This window comes from Electrophorus electricus, chromosome 10 (assembly GCF_041902795.1).
Source record: "Electrophorus electricus isolate QZ-2024a chromosome 10, ASM4190279v1, whole genome shotgun sequence".
Lineage (NCBI taxonomy): Eukaryota > Metazoa > Chordata > Actinopteri > Gymnotiformes > Gymnotidae > Electrophorus > Electrophorus electricus.
In genome coordinates, this window is record NC_137506.1 from 4335488 (window position 1) to 4353736 (window position 18249).

Genomic DNA, 18249 nt, shown 5'->3' on the forward strand with positions numbered 1-18249 from the left:
ACGCTCTGATGGTTCTCTCACTCTCCAGCAGCCTACAGCTTTTTCTTTAAAAGTACCTTGATTATGGAATGACCTACCTGACCCTATTAAAATTGTTCCTACTTTGAATTATTTAAAATGTTATTTAAAAGTCATCTTTTTAGATTGGCATTCATCAGTTTTATTTTGTTTGTTTGTTTGTTTAAGAATTTTTTTTTTAAATGAAGACCTTTACTATTCTTGAAATATTGATGACTATGGACAAAGATTTGGGTAGATTCCAAATTTGCACTAAAAAGAAATGTGGAATCTAACTTTAAAACCTCAGATTTATAACCTCTAAAAGGGAGTTAGGGTTCATAGCAGCTGGGCTGCCAGTTGTAGTCAGAAAGGTGGCTGTGTGTGGAAGCAGTGGTTGCAAAAGTGGATGCCAGGCAAGAACAGCCCTTTAGCAGGTATGGTGACTGGGTCAAAGCCATCTGTGCTATCAGAGTCAGAGGGAAGACACAGGAAGAGAACAGTCCTCTCATTCTTTCGAAATGCAGAATTTACTTCTGAATTGGATATTGTGAGGTTGAGGTGCAGCAGAAAAAGCTGCAGGCTTGCTTACCCCCATGTGTCACTGCCAAGCTGTGTTGCTTGTCACCAGTGTAAGTCTAGCTGTGGCCACGGGTCTGTAGCATGGGATGGAGCCACAGGTTTGTAGTGAAGGAAGAAGACATGGGTCTGTAGTGAGGGAAGGAGCCAAGCCACGGGTCTGTAGTGTTGGAAGGAGCATTGTCCATATGCAAGGCAGGAGTGGTAGTATCCAAAGCTGCTAAAATGAAGCTAAACATATGGTCCAGGAGTTCATTAGTCTCACTGGTTTTGATGCAGCAGTTTCATTCTGTTTTCAAACTCTCACACAGATCAAGACCCCTTTTGTAAATATTCGCTGAAGATCTTTTTTCAAGTATAGCTGAAATTATTTAACATATATAACAAACCTTGCAATACAATTTCAGAAAACATAAAACAGTAAATGAATACCTAAGATTTTCTTTAACACAAGATCTTATGTATAAAAAAAATAACATATAACATATATGAATACCTTACAAACTTTAGCCTATTTGACCTCTGATGCTTCCAGTTTACACGTGACAAAGAATGCCTCAAGACACAAGCTAGCTAGTAACATTAAATAGCTAGCAAAGCAAAACATTACAACAATGGGGTGGCTGCAGATATTTGGACTCACTTGTTATGTTTAGTTACTAAGAGTTGTTGTAATAAAATGTCTTTTTTTCAGATCTCTCCCTTTTGAATTTGGTTGCCTGGTTGTAAATATATTCCTTTTTTTTATAGTTCTGGGTATAGTGAGTAACTTATAGCAAAGACTATTTGCAATAGGTGCTTTGCCCTGCCTCTCTGTTGTCTTGCCACGCTAATATTTAAGTATTTTGACAAGCGTGCTTTAGCAGTATCATCTCCTCCTGCCTTGCTGTGATAGAGCTGGGTACTTGGCACAGGTGCTATCCATTTCCAACCTACACAGACTCTCTAGTGCCATACCAGCAACTCACCATTGACACCCGTCATTTGACTATGATATGATATTATATGAAATAATATGATCAGGAGCACTGTGACGTATCAAATTAAACAGCCTCTCTGAGGTGAGATGCACACACAAGAAGAAGTTTATTCAAGCAAAAGAGACGCAAAAACTGAAACTTAGTTGACACTTCAGGTAAGCACACCCAGACATGTAAGATCAAACAATGACAGACACTAGGAACAGAAACAGAATGGAATTTATACAGGAATACAAACGAAAAAGGAAGCAAGACACAGGTGGAGTGGGTGAGTGCCAATAAGAAACAGGTGGACAGACACAGGACAGGGATTGACACGATAAAGGGGCAGAGCCAGGGAAACAAAAACAAAAAGCACATGGAAGGGAATGACAGGAAAAACAGAGAAAAGGGATCATGTGACGATCAGTGCTATGTGAGGACATGACATTGATGGGGGAAACTGCTACAGTCAGTCTGGACAGTTTTCTGCAACTTCTTTTTATTATTATTATCATTGTTGTTGTTGTTATTGTTAACAACAACAACATCAATAATAATAATAATAATAATAATAATTTCCCATTATGCTTAATGAGTTTCAACTCAGTTTAAGACTACGCACTATTTTTTTTATTCTGAGTGCTACAGACATGTACAAAAGATCAAAAGGTGACTTAAAATGACCTTTTAACAGGTGAGAAATTAACATAATTGTAAGCAAGCAGTAGTTTGAGACAACCTGACACTGTGCATTTCAAAAATTACTTCTTTTTTTCTGTTTTGCAGCCACTATAGCAACAAAACACACATATAACTTTTATTTCAGCAAATTACACTTCCTGTTATTAAAAATACAAAAAAAGATTAAATCTTTAAAATAAAACATAAAATGCTTCGATGATATAGTATGCACTACATATAAAAGACAAAAGTTTTCTTTAACAAATCCTTGTAAATAAAATAAACCATTTATGAATAGCTCACATACCTGCAGTGTAATCAGAAAGTAATTTACATGCCTTTTCAGGTGGCTACAATGGACTAAGCCAATGATTCACTTCACTCAACTACTGTTTTTTTTTTTAAATAATAAAATAATTAATAACTCTATTAAATATAACTGCAAAAATTATTTCAAGTAATAATTACTTTAAATCTTTATACATACTTTATACATTTCTAATAAAAACGAAGTATAAACAAAATTTAGATTCAAATATGTACGTATATGATGTGTGTGGCCCTGGCACCAAAGGGTGTGGAGCAGGACGCACAGACTTCCTCGACAAGGATGAACATTTAACTGAAACATATAAACACAACAGCACTCACACGTATTACAAACAAGGAACATGAAACGGTTAACAATAAACAGGAATACATATAATAACACAGACACTAACATTTAACATTAATACGCTACATTGACAATGACCAACAATACTGCATACACTAACAAGGGTTTAAATACACAGACAAGACAAGGTGCAGGTGTGTGCAGGCATGGCCACAAATATATCCTCCCAAGTCACGTGGCGGGCCAAACCCCATGACTCGTGGGAGGTGAGCGTTCCGTGAAAGTATGACTCTTTTTTTAAGTAACTACATGACAGTGCTCTATCCCAACATACTGTACATGTACTGACTAGTAGAGCTAGAAATCAGCATTTCAAATAAACATAAAAATAGCACATTATTTTAGCTAAAATATTTTAGGACCAATCAGATTTCACTATCAAACCAATCTGATTTTATTATCAGGAGAAAAAAAAAATATCTGAAGGATTTTCAAACCCCATGATTTTATGCCATTGTCTATCTCAAGCAATGAACAGTGGTATGGCACAACACCACCACAATATATTTATTCATCCAAACCCTCGTCTCTTGGTGGTATTAGTAGAGAGCAGCGTGTGGGAGTCTTCTCTCACACTGGAGTGCTCTCATGCAAAAATGGAGCTGCTTTCTGGCTTGAGGGCTCTTGCAAAGTGAACAATCCATCTCTCCTCCAAAGGTCTACCTTGCAGTAAACACTGCATGCGGCTGCACTAAAGGGTGATCGTGGAGTGGCTAATCGACTAGACATAGAGGACCTCTGTAGCAAAAAAAGAGAACAATGTGGCTGGCCTGCTTAAGAGCAGCAGGCTCAGGCGTGGTCCTGAGGTGCACAGCAGAACTCCGACCTTGCTCATAAAGACTGCTCCCTAGCACCACCTCTTAGAAGAAACTTATGATTCATATAGACCTAGTACACAGGTACTCTCTATCCATTTTGTCCTGTTTGTCTGTCTAAGATGCATTCTCTTCAGGACACGCACACACGTACACACACGCATGCACGCATGCATGCACAGACACACACACACATACACTTTCTCATACACTCACTACATGACCTTAACATCAGATTGCTGATGGTTAGGCTTTTTCCTTCCTTTTAGATGTCCTACATATCACAATAGCCTTGCCTTAAGTGGGAACAAAACTCCCTCACTCTATCTATGTCTCTCTCACTCACTCACGCACACACACATACGCTCACAATCTCTGCAACCTCTGGCACTGCCTTAATTAGAACACACTAAGGCTCCTCTTCACTCTCTCGCGTTCTTTTTAGCAGCATAATTAGATTAGTGTCGAAGACCTGGTAGAAATTGCTTGGAGGGAGGATGAAGGAGTGGGAGGATGAAGGAGTGGGAGGATGAATGAAGACAGGTGGCTTTCTATCCCCTTCCTGCTCTTCGACTGTAAGAAATGCTGAGACAAGGTGTGGCCCCTATTCTACTCCTCTTGACAGGTGCTCCTACATTGCAGGTGTTTCTTGTTACCAAAAAAAGTGGAGTGTGATCTACTCTAACACCTAACCAAACACGAGTTCACCAAACCTTCATATTGTAATAAGTGACATATATACATGCCTATCTGTGTGTATGTGAATGTCTTTATCTGCATTCAAATTTTAGAACATTTCAGTACATGCTTCAAAAAATTCTTTATTGAAATGAGACAATAATACAATAAAATTGATCAAGCAAGTGTGTTGTTATTTTCAGTTGAAGGAATAGGTAGTTACTGCATAAAATCTCTGCCCCATCCTTAACAAAACAGAACCCCACCATATAATATAGAAGAGATAACAAAAAAAATGAATGGAAAAAATGTGTATTTTTATAGTAAAATAAAATCAACCTATTCATATGGGATATATATATATATATATATATATATATATATATATATATATATATATATATATATATATATATATATATATATATATATATATATATATATATATATATCCCATATGAATAGGTTGATTTTATTTTATATATATTACATTTATATATATAAATAAATGTATATATATTACATTTTCTTGGTTATCATAGGATGCATTTCTGTCCTAATCAACACTGCTCATTAATATGGCTCCAGGGATTTGCTGCTGTGTGTGTGCCTACGTGACCCTTCTGGTAATATTTTGCAGAATTCTGTAATGTAAGTCTATTAGCAAAATGATAGGAAATCTGACCAATGAAATTTATGAATTTCACTACGAGGGCTGGCCTATAGCAGCCTGGTACTTCTACGGGCTACGGCATTAGTAAAATGTCATTGTAGTTGCTAGCTTTGCAAGCTCACTTTGAATAGTGACTACAAGCGAGACATTGTGGCAAATCTAATTGAAGAGCCTTTTTCAAGGCTCCTCTTGAATGAAAATTTCATTTTCATGAAATTTGTTTTCATGAAAATGGTGGGAATTTGGTACTTCTGACACCCTGGATACTACTCTTTCTTTTCACACTGAAAATTCCATACTTATCCTCCAGTCTGGGGCGGCAGTTCCCTACGTGCAAGTACTCTTGGTAGACAATATAGTATGTTTCCAATTTGCAACGTCCCATACTTCAATAAACAAAATATTGTGATGCTATATAATGGCTTTCGACAAACTCAAAGATAGTGATTTGTGATTTGAGCCCTCCCAAGTAATTATCTCAAATATATGTTTGCTTGCATAACAGTTGAGCATTGGTTGACACAGTAAGAAACACAGAGTTTTTGCATCTGTTGAAATAATGGGTCATTAGTTTGACATTCAGTGCTGCTGGTCAAAGCTGCTTTTTAGAGACATTTACATTTACGGCTGTAATGTTGGCAATTTTAAGGAGGATGCGGGGATGAGCCGCATGGAACATAAGACTATCTTTATTTTACATGTAACATTCACAGTTAAACATGCACACAAATGGAGTGAAACACAAACAACACAAATACGTAAACGACAGACTTTTATACATATGATAACGCCACAATGAGGAGCAGGTGTGAGATACAGCGAGGGCGTGGCCACATTGACAAACACACACACACACACACACACACACACACACACACACACACACACACACACACACACACACACACAAGGAGATGTTCGGGATGAGGGGCTGTACCATGACAACGGCATCCAGAACTACTTACAAAAGTGCTTTGTCATCTACTCATAGAATATATCCTAGCCAGTACAGTAGGTTAGGGTCCAAGATACCAATGAGCTAGAATGCTGTTGAAATCCAGGGATCAATGCTGATACCTAGAAGTGAAAAACACATAAGCTGTATCTCAGGCAACAATCAGTGCAATAAACAATACCCTACAATAAGGACTAGCGTTTCAGTTAGTCAGCATAGGTGCAGGATCAGTGGTCATTTAAATATTCCACAAATAGATGGGTCTTCAGTCTGCATTTGAAGACTGCTATGGACTCTGTTGTCCGGACCACAAATGGAAGTTCATTCCACCATCAGACAGGACAGAGAATAGTCTCAGTGCTTGTTTACCATGAGACTTGAAGCATTTTATTTTAAGACAAGCCATACTTGAGGTTCGAAGCACTCAAGGTATGGATCGGGCTTTGACCACTGACATCATGTATGGAGGGGCTGGTCCATTTTAGGCTTTGTAGGCAAGCATCAAGGTTTTAAATCTGATGCAGACAGCTAATGGAAGCCAGTGAAGGGAGAGCAACAGTGGACTGCCTTTGAACTTCGGAAGATTGAAGAACAGTTGTGCTGCTGCATTCTGAACAAGTTGTAGAGGTCTGATTACTCTTACAGGAAGACCAGCATATAGCGAGTTGCAGTAGTCTAGCTTTAGAAGAGACTGCACAAGTACCTGGTCAGCATTATGCAAGAGAAAGAGCAGAAACCTTTGTATGTTACAAAGAAGAAATCTGCAATAAAAGTCAGATTTGAAACATGAATTGAGAATGACAACTAGTTGTCCAAATTTATGTCCAGGCTACAAGAAGATTCAGATGGTGCTACCAGGGAGTGCTCAAAGGAAACTGTGAAGTCGTGGTAAGGCCTGGGATTTGTTAGGATGTACAGAAGCTCAGTTTTACTGGGGTTGAGCTTCAAGTGGTGGGCTGTCATCCAAGATGCAATGTCAGTCAAGCATGCTGAGATAATCTGTAAATCTGCATGTCAGAGGGTGGGAATGACATAAATAAATGGGTGTTGTCAGCATAACAGTTGTAGGACAAGCCATGAGAAGATATTACATCACCAAGAGAATGAGTATACCATGAGAAGAGAAGAGGGCCTAATACTGAGCCCTGGGGGACACTGGTGTAGAGTCTACATGGATTGGATGTGGATTCTCTCCATGCTTCCTGATAGGACTATCCCTCCAGATAGGTCTGAAACCACTTCTGGAGAGAGCAGAGAGGAGAATGTTGTGGTTTACTGTGTTAAAGGCTGCCAAAAGGTCCAGAAGAATCAAGAATGATAACAGTTTGGCAGCTTTAGCAGCATGAAGTTCCTTCATCACTGCAATTAGGGCTGTTTCTGTTCAATGTTCTGGTTTGTAGCCAGACTGATAGGATCATGGACCTGATTCTAGGTGAGCAAAAGAGAAAACTGCTCATTCAAGGGCTTTTAAGAGGAAAGAGAGATGTGATACCAGTCTGTAATTGGTTATGTTGGAGTCGTTGAGTGTGGCCTTCTTGAGGATGGTACCACTCTATTTGTTTTAAGCATAGTTGGTACATATCCAGAGGATAAGGAGTTGTTGGTGATGACAGAGATGAAAGGAAGCAGATCTCTTGAGATCATTTGGAACAGAGTGGAAGGAATGGAATCCAGTGGACATGTAGTCAGATTATTGGAATTCAGGAGTTGAAGAATTTTGTCTGAGGGGAGAGGAGAAAAAGAAGCCAGAGAGTTAAATGTAGGGAAATGAACACTGGTTGGAAGAGTAGGAACATAGGAAAAGGACTGGCAGATTGATGAAACCTTCTCCTCAAAGAAGGTGCTGAAATCCTCAAGAATAAGAGATGAGGAAGGAAGGGGAGGAAGAAGGTTCAGGAGAGAAGAAAAATTACTGAAGAGCTTGTGTGGAACAGATGCTACTATAGAAGGGTGAAAGCATGCTATGAAGAAGTCACCAAAAGTGACTTATGGAGGCATTTTTACACTTTCTTGAATCATTAGCGAGGCTATGGCTAACCTGAAAAGCTCAGTCATGCCAGTATCTTCATAGGAAAAAGGTCTAGTTTGTTGTTTATTGGCAGAGACATGAAATTTGATATTTCTTTTGATTTATTCAGGAGGAATTACAGTAAATTGACTGAATTAAGTTACATATGATTGTTTTTAGAAAAAGTGAATGAATTAATTTAATGATTGAACAAATACTGCTAGTTAATCACATTTCACTGCTAGTGAAATAGCAAATGACAGTTGACTTGAAAAATGTAAACCAAGCTGTTTTCTGTTTGTTATTCATATAACCAGTGCACAGGTTATAATTAATACATTTTTGTGATTAACAAGTCTCAATTATGTTTAACTACTCTGCTACAACTGGATGTTCTGCACATATCCTGAAATACAGGTCATGTGAGAAATATAGTGGATACACTCATAACCGAGGTCACATGAGAAATATAGGTAACACTTTACATTAAGTGTTAACTTACTAACATGAAGTAATGTGTTAGCTAACACAAACAAGACAAAGTAATACATTAACAATAAATAAATAATGTTAATTAAACATTTAACAACTGCATTAGTTAATGTTGTTTTCATATGAAATGTTGATTAACATTAAGTAATGCATTTGATAACATGAACTACAACTAAGGTACTTCATTATTAACAGTTAACCAATTTCAAGTAAATATGTAACAACTTCATTAGTTCATGTACTTGTCTTTTACTCATGTGCTGTGTTTATACAGAATGGTTGGAAAAGCAGTCTTAAGTAATAGTTAAATTGGCTGCATCACACTTAAGCAGTGATAGCCACTAGCACTAGCTATTTTAGCTAATTTGTAGCTAATTTGTTTTATCTTCTCTTTCCATTTAATGATGTAATATTTTGTACTTTCCACTGTGATAAAATATTTACTTCTGCCTACTGCTGTTTCCTCAGTTCCATTCAGTCATTAATGTTTAGTTGCTTGTTGTTGTTTTATTGTGGCATCTTGTTGAGGTGGTTCAGCTCCTGTTTTGCCTCTTTGTTGCTTTGGCCTATCACTTTGGAGCTTTAGAACTTTAGTTTTCAGCAAAAAAGAATAAAAAGCTAAGAAAAGAGTCTTGACTCATCTCAGTTCCCATGCTGATAGATTCTGTATGTGTTGAGCTCAACTGTGGTTAATGTATTTGATTTGTATTCAGAAGGTTGCTGGTTTAAACTCCACCACTGCCAAGTTGTCACTATCAGTCCCCTGAGCAAGGCCCTTAATCCTCAATAGCTCAATTTGTACTCAGTCATAATTGTAAGTTGGTTTGGATAAAAGCATCAGGTAAATGCTGTATATAAAACTTTCATTTATATGCTACATTCTGATGTATATGTTAGAGATGTTTCTTTGTGCATTGCATGAAAGAGTTATACATAGCATTCTCTCATATCAGCCAGGCCTGGATGCAGCATACTGCAATTATTTACTTACCTACCAAATTTCTCTTACTTTTGCTTAATGTTATCATGCATATGTGTGAGTGTGAATGAGACATTTTTAGTAAGTCATCAATGCATTTAGAAACTGAATATAAACATGTCTGTATAAATAGACATAATTTTCATCCAAGGAATCTACTCAGAGAGCATAATATTCTTTATTTAATATGCTGTCCAATCTCTTTATTTATTTAATATGCTGTACTTTTAATGCATTACTAAAATCTATTAAACATTACTAAATATTTAGAAGGTCTTCTTCAGTGAATTGAATATACCTGATGTAAAGTGAAAACCAATAATGTCTTTGTAATGCCCATCTAGGCTGAGAGGCCTTAACATTATGTTGGAGAATAACAGCAACAATAATGGGTAATGAAATGCAAGCCAGACAAAAATAATGTTGGCAAACATCAAGTGTATTTACAAGTTTGGTGTTCAGGTACAGAAATAGACAAAAACTGATGCAGTTGCTTCAGGAGTGGCCAGGGCCAACACTACAAACAAAACCACACTAGAAAAAAAAGGACCACTCACTAAGCTAACAAAAAGAAACACAATGACTACATTGACATAAACAGAGATAAACTCACACCCAAACAAAATGGCAGCAACTCCCTACCACCAGTGTGTAACACAACTACTACGAAAATATATACCAGAGACATATAGCAGCCAAAGGAGAAAGCAAACTGTAAATCAGGGGGAGAAGCCAAAGACATATACACAAATCAAAGAAACAAAACATAAAATGAACAAACAGAAGTATAAGCACTATCAACAAAACCCTCTTCTCCAATCAGCCCTCAGTTAAGGTCTACTTCTCTTCTTCTTCCTTTTAAACTCTTCACTTAAAACCTGGAATACATACACATACACAGGTGGACATGACGCTGGTACATGAAGGTTGTATCTAAAACAATGTTATACTCTATTTTGTTATTTACTAAGGAAATACAGTGTTCATTTAATATATTAAACTAGGATATGATTTTAAATGTAAATTCTCTCCTTATATGCTCTAGCTTAGGTTTTCTGAGATAAAAGGAGTTGAACATAGCACCTCTTTGGATTAATTTGATGACAAGCCAATTTCAAAGCATAGAACCTAGAAACTCACCTACATACAGTACATTGGAATGATGGCTTCAATTCCTGGATTCCTCCATCACAGACACTGAACTAACTCAATACACAGTGTGGTAGGCTAATACTTTCCCTTTCCACTGTGGTAAGGACACTGGTGGAACTGTATGGACAAGGAATATGATTAATTAGAAAACAATTATAATCCAATTAGTAGCTAAACTATTATATTATACTGTTAGTATTTTTTGTTATTATCTGCTGTGGTCATTTCACATTAAAAGGAAGTTAATTTTACATTTAACAGTACTACTAAGGTACAGTGTGGTCTCGTGATCAGTTTGGTCACCCTGGCTCAGCAGTTGATCCTAGTATTCTACTGATTGACCCATACTAGGATTATCATTTACCCTACTACTAATACTACTTCTAGGGCTCTTCACCATAATACTATTATGCCATAATACAAAGTACTAGCATAAAAGAATACTATATAATGAAGGGTGTGAGGATACATTTTTAGTCTATTATTATGTGTAGTAAAAGAAGTGGCCAATCAGACTGACTCTGACTTTATCTAACATTTTTGTAACTGCTTATATTGTAATAGTAGATCTAAGTAGTTTGGAAAAGTACTGTAGCATATCACGATGTTGGCTGTGGCTAGCCAACATTTCATGCTAACATAGCAACCTCAAAAACCACAAAATGTATATTTTTGTGCTACTTAGTAACAAGATTTTTTTTACAGACATTTATCAACAGACTAGTCTATTCAATGCTTATGGTCAAAATTACATTCTCCATCTCTTGTCAGATATTATAAAAGTGGGTGAATCAACAAGGACGAGCCACTTTTCTCTATGATATGAAAGTTCAAAGAAAATCATCGCTACAGTCGATTCTGTCTGAAACATCAGTAGATTGAGCTGAAATATACAGAGGTGTGATAATGTGTTGACATAGAAGCTTTGTATGCTAACTTGAAATACGTCCATATGGCGGCAGTATACTGGCAGTCTTTGAGCTGCTCATTTGCCCGCCCTTCCACATTAAGTGCATGCTCCTGTAGAGTTCAAACATCCAAAATCACTTTTGACTACTAATATTAATCTTTTTAAAGATGATAACTACTTTTATCTACAGCCTTATTAAGGATGTAATTCATTTTAAAACTTTTACATCACTAATTCTTGTTAATAGATAGTGTGACAGATACAACAGAACTGTTATCACATAAGAACTCTGTGAGGTCTGAGTGTCTAGCCTTCTCTTCGCTGAGATAAGCGCATCACTTTTTAAAAGCTTATGTTTGTTCTGCACTTGTCCAAATAGGCTCTTGGATAAAGCCCACATATCAGCGATTGGGAATCCTTTTATTCTCCACTCCTTTCTCCTCCCCCATCCACCACTTAGCGCAACGCTCCAGGTTTGACTTTGAGGCACAGTCCTTGGTTCCAGCGCCATTATATCACATCTTCTTCTGTTGCCCAAGCCTGAGGTGCCTCAGGCGTCTAATGCCTTTTAAGAGCCATCACTGAAAAATGCAGGATCCATTGGTGTCCTTTGAGGCTAGCTGATTTGGCATGGAAGCAGGGTGGTAACAGCTTGCTGGAGTAAGGTGACATTTCTGGGTATGCAAAGTAATGGGAAGGAAAGGGAGGGTGAGTGGGAATCCTTGCGGGAGCGGGAGTAGCTCCTCCAAGCCCTGCACCTTTTGACTTTGCTTGGAGTGAAACAGATGCTAACAGCCTTAGTTATGGTGTACATGGCACAGCACTCCAAAACAGGCCTGATGAAAGGGGGTGGAGCAGATAAAAAAGGTGTTATTAGGGAAATGTGGTGTCCTTTCTGAAAGCTGTCAGGACAGGTTATTTTTAATAGTTGCTGACATGGGGGCCAGGATCATGAGTGATGGTTAGACAGCTTTCATTTGTGCTACAGTGGCAGTGAGGTGGCCCACTGAGGTGCAGAGTAGTTTGCCTGGGAGAGAATGTGAGAGGGAGCAGTGGAAGGAGACCAGAGATGGAGCCCCAGGGAGCCTGGGCACAACTCAAGGTGAGTCCAGAATAGTGAGACGGTGGGATTTGTTTTTGCTTTGAATAAGTAAAATTTGATTTTCCTCTCTATCAAACATACACCGGACATCTAAAGATTACAGAGATTATTGATTCTATAGATTCTCATCACATAATTACTCATATTTCACATTTTTCTTAATACCTCAATTGACTATTTACTTCTGTAATGATACATATTCTTACAGAGGAATGTTGCCTGGTACACTTTAAATTATTTAGTTTTTATTTTGTTCATCAACCCAACTCTTTAGAAACACATTTTAGAAACACCTCCGTTGTACCTCCATTGTACCCATGTTGCTCATTGTAATGAACTTGACTCTATTCTACAGGTGCATTTTATGGGTGATAAACCATAGTATAACCAAACTTTACAGTAAACCTTTTATTAGAATAGACTTTTAGTAATAAACCATAGCCATGCACAGTCTGCAACCCACCTTCTAGCCTGCTCATCACTGGTCAGTTCCTGACCTCAGGACAACTGCTAACTGGATATTATTTGAATGACAGAGATTGTCAACACAATGTTGACATGGCAGAGGCGGTATGAGTATATCACAACAACGCTGCTGGAGTTTTCCCGTACTTTGATATTAGTAGTGGGATTGGTGGTCTTTCACCCAAACATTTCCAGACAGCAGCAGTCCTGTGACCATAAACTGACCACTGTGATTGCCAATAGATGAACTGTAGTCTCTAAATGGACACCTAAAATTTACTTACAATAAATACACATTCCTGAAAAGGTGGGTGTAGGATTTTAAAGCTGTGGGTTGAGATTCTGGAATCCATGCAGAGATACTCATAAAGCTCAGTGGTATTTCAGTGTGCAACACAAGGACCTGAAGTGCTTTATGTCTCCATTTCCTGGATTGATAAAAAAAAAAAAATTCAATAGAAAATTAAGAAAAGAATTATGAACAGTCTAATCGTAATCTATTTTCTATTAAATTAACTACAGCAACAATTAAATATATATTTCCATTGTCAGTATATACTGTTAACAGTCCAGATGAACAAAACAAAATGAAGTGCTGCAAAAGCCTGCTCAGATGCTATATATGTATGACATTAGCAGTTAGATGGTCAAGGCTAGATGTATGATTGACAATAGCAGTTAGATGGTCAAGGCTAGGTGTATAGTTAATACTAACACTAATAGCATTTCTTCAGTTTGCAATACACCTAGACTAATACAGACAAATAAATGATTTTATAATGTAAATGTTTCATTACAACAATTATTTACTATAATAGATGACAACTTATTTTACGCTGTAGATGTTTCTCTAGAGCAGTTCTTCATTACAATACACGACAAATAATTTTAGGTAAATATAAAGCAAATAAATTTGCTTTTCCCAGCTCTGTGCTCACCCAGTAATGAAGGGCACTATTAATACTGAGGCTAAAGGGGCGTATATGCAAGAGCACACCAGTGAATCACCCCATGAAAACATTCCTTTGGCTGTATGGCCCTTTGTTTTGTTCAACTGTGATGTAGTTTGGAGTTCCCATGAGGTCAGTTCCACTTGTCCATGCTCTCCATCAGGTGTGCTCAAATTAGAAAATGCACTGAGCGCAGGCACCCACAGCCTCCTGCTGTGACACATGCATCATGCTGTGCAGCTCTGGATCCAAGAGAAACTTGACTGAGATCATGAACAGACCTCACAGAGGCACTGTAGTGGCACTGGAGACCAAACTTACCAAGGGAAGGTGTGATCGAAGAGCCATGCAATGCTAGAGGGCGATGAACACTGAGGGATGAGTTTTGCTTACCTGACTGAGCTATGCTGGTATTATCTCCTTAAAGCCTGTGATTCCATTCAAGGCTTTCATGTTAAATGGGAGTAGGAGAACAGGTGCACAAACTTAAACATGTTCACTTGAACATGTTTGTAGCAGTCTGCAAAATCAGATGTTAAGTTCTGATGCGCTCATCTCTCCTCTCTCCTCTACTTGTCTGCTTTCTCCCCTCTCTCTCTCTCTGCTCTCTCCCCTCTCCAATCTCTCTCTTTTCTCCCCTCGCTCTGCTCTCTGTCTTCTCCCCTCTCTTCCCTGTCTCTCCTGTCTTCCCCTTCACTCCTCTTTCCTCTCGCTGCTTTCTCCACTCTCTCCCCTGTGTCTCCTCTCTCTCCGATCTCTCTGTTCTCTCTCTGCTCTCTCTCCTCTCTCTCCGATCTCTCTGTTCTCTCTCTGCTCTCTCTCCTCTCTCTCCGATCTCTCTGTTCTCTCTCTGCTCTCTCTCCTCTCTCTCCGATCTCTCTGTTCTCACCCTCTCTCTCCTCTCTTCCCTCTCTCTCCTCTCTCTCCTCTCTTCCCTCTCTCTCCTCTCTCTCCGATCTCTCTGTTCTCACCCTCTCTCTCCTCTCTTCCCTCTCTCTGCTCTCTCTCCTCTCTTCCCTCTCTCTCCTCTCTCTCCGATCTCTCTGTTCTCACCCTCTCTCTGCTCTCTCTCCTCTCTTCCCTCTCTCTCCTCTCTCTCCGATCTCTCTGTTCTCACCCTCTCTCTCCTCTCTTTGCTCTCTCCCCTGTCTCTGCTCTCTCTTCTCTCCCCTCTCTTCCCCTCGCTTTCTCTCCTCTTTGCTGGTGGCAACCCTCCATTCTCAAATCACAGCCTCGGAGCTGGTGGGCTGGAATCCCACTCCCGCTGTATGAAAACCTGCTTCTGTGGGCCCTCCCTATGCTTGGGAGAAAGGATCTGCCGAGGATAAACCAGAGCTGCTTAACTGGATTCCTGTCTGGGTATGGCCCAGTGTGGAGAAGCTGGTGTAGTTTAATTGTGCTCTTTCATTATACACAATCAAAAGTGGAGTTTGCGTGTGTGTGTGTGTACATGTATGCATGTAAAGGTTATTGCTTTTTCCTCAATAAGGGCACTGTCTTACATTCTGGTAGCTTCCATATAGACAAACAAGCAAACCTAAACAGTGTGTAGGTTACACTCTAAGTATGTGAAATCTGATTTTTTCACTGTTCGCAAGGCTCAGCATGTACACAGAGTTACAAGAGAAAATAATTAGGTGTAGATCCTTTATTGTCTCTCTCTCTCTCTCTCTGTGTATATGTGTGTGTGTGTGTGTGTGTGTGTGTGTGTGTGTGTGTGTGTGTGTTATTCTACTTTATTTTAAATTCAATCAGTCAGTGGTGGCAGCAAATACACAGAATATTTAATAATAAATAAATGTTTATTCCATCTAATTATATATGATGTTCACTAAAATCAGCATAACTTTATTTTAGGGTGACGTTACCCATTTACTAATTCACAGGCTCATTGTATGAGCTATTGCTTGTTTTACATCTGAAGATATTTTATGTAGAATGTCGTCACAATACAGCATAATTATGAGACACAATCAGGAGTCCAGAGTGGGTTGTTTTTGACTGAGAGACTGAGAAATATGGTGAAAATGTGACAGATAAAATGCTGCTAGCAAGACATTTCACCCCTCCATGTGCTTCCATTAGTGCTCCAAAAATTAACTGGGGCCCGTAATTATACACAGCGTTTTTCCGATCTAATTCTTTATTTAACCTCTTACCTAACACACATCTTTTTGTGTTATTATATGGGTGCAAAAAGGATATCTTTTTTTCTAAAGTTTTGGTTAAACATGTTTTGTGAAACAATTATAAAATAATTGTCAATATGTTGCTTTACATCCAAGGCTTGGTGTGAGTATGCTAGTTATGAAAGCAGTTTCATCTGAATCACACTTAAATTCACTTAATATTGCTTTGCATTTGTTTAATTAATTAGAGTGGTGTTTTAAACATTAATGGATAAGTGAAGGTAGGCTGTTTTGTGTAAAGACAACTTCATATTTCTCTTGTACAGGAAAGCCAATATGAAAGCCAAACTTACAAACCCACTGCTTGTATTCACATTGAATATGACACTTTGGAGCCTATTCTGAGTGATCAAGCACAAAACCCTGTTGTTTCTATAGAAAGGCTAGCAGTACTGTATACATTTTTATAAGTTTGGACGAGCAAAATTGGTCAAGTGTTTTACATCTACGGCTGCTGACAAGAGAAATATTAATTAATATGATGGTTGACTGTGTGACGTGTGCTTATGAAATAATATGAAAGGGGACTGTTTTTCCATATGTGACACATACTATAAAGTACAAAGAGAGGATGTGAAGTTATTACAAGCAGTATGCTTGTTCCCTTGCTGAGTGAATAATACATATCCTCAAAGAGGTCTAAGCAATGTCAGAAGGACTGATACATGTGAATTGTTTATTGGACTGACTGTCACTATTCAGCTTCAGTGACATGAATCTCTTTATCCATTCAGCTTCAGTAACATGGGCCTTTTTTTACCCATTCTGCATCACTGGCTTCATCTGTCTTATTTCCTTTGTTTTTACTAATGTGAATAGGGTGTGGCTAAAAAAAAATAAAATAAATTTATAATTCTTGAGCGCACTTTTCCCCTGTCATGGCAGTATGTTACTTTCTAGACTTAAATCCTTTTTACTCAGAGATGTTTGGTCAACAGCAAAAAAATGCTTTGCAGTGCAGTTCTTATATTTGCTATTTGCACCTAAGACCTTTTTAAAGAAAAGACATACTACCCCAATCTTTTACAATTTTCAACTATGCAAAACACAGTTGTAACCACCCAGCCTGAGGCTGCCAACAGAAACCATTAGCCTGAAATTCTTGTAGATGGCCTTGTTTTTGCTAGGCAGGGGTTGACAGTGTAGTAGCATCTCATTACCATGGTAATATAGGGTTTGAAGTAATTACCCTGTGCAGATGAATAGGCGATGTATCGAAGCAGACTTTGCTGTGGCCTTTCCATGACAAGGTGGAACACTTGCCTTATATTCCTTTTGTGATCAGCAGCTAACTGGCTAAGAACACCTTAATGTGCGGGTTAGTGTAAATCCTGTTATTTAAGAGCAAGAGATCCATTCTTTCAATCTAGTCAATTATCCCTCTTCATGTGTCCCTGTTGAAGAGTGATGAGTGAGGTCTCTGGTTAACTCTACTCCTCTGCCATTTAGGAGCTTGTTTTTTTTAAGTATCATGGAGAGAAACAGAGCCAGTACTGCTAGAAACGTTGTTTACACTTCTCTCTTTTTTTCAGGCTGATGTTTTAATTTATAGCTGTCATAGTTAGATTCGAAAGAGGCAGACAGAAACTTAGACAATTTGTCTTCTCTTTTATGCGAGTGAGAGTAAAATACATGTAAGGGCTGACACTAACATGAAAGATCTATGAGACCACGATAGATTAATTGCAAGATATATGACATTGCTATGACACTAATCAAAATCCCTGGATTGTTAATTACACTGGAATAGTTCATGTAATGTTACAGTTATTTAATTCCTTATATTAATTCCTTATATTATATGCTTTCAGCATAACAATTTTAGTTAATAGCTGCCCTTTTATTGTTTTCAGAAATTCAGGACATCTTGAAAAACAAGTAGTCTAAGTAATGTAAGAAACTGATAAAGGGGTTTTAAGAAAATACATAAACAGCATTAAGAACCTCTTTTCTTCTCTGTTGACAAAGCACAATAGATTACTAGTA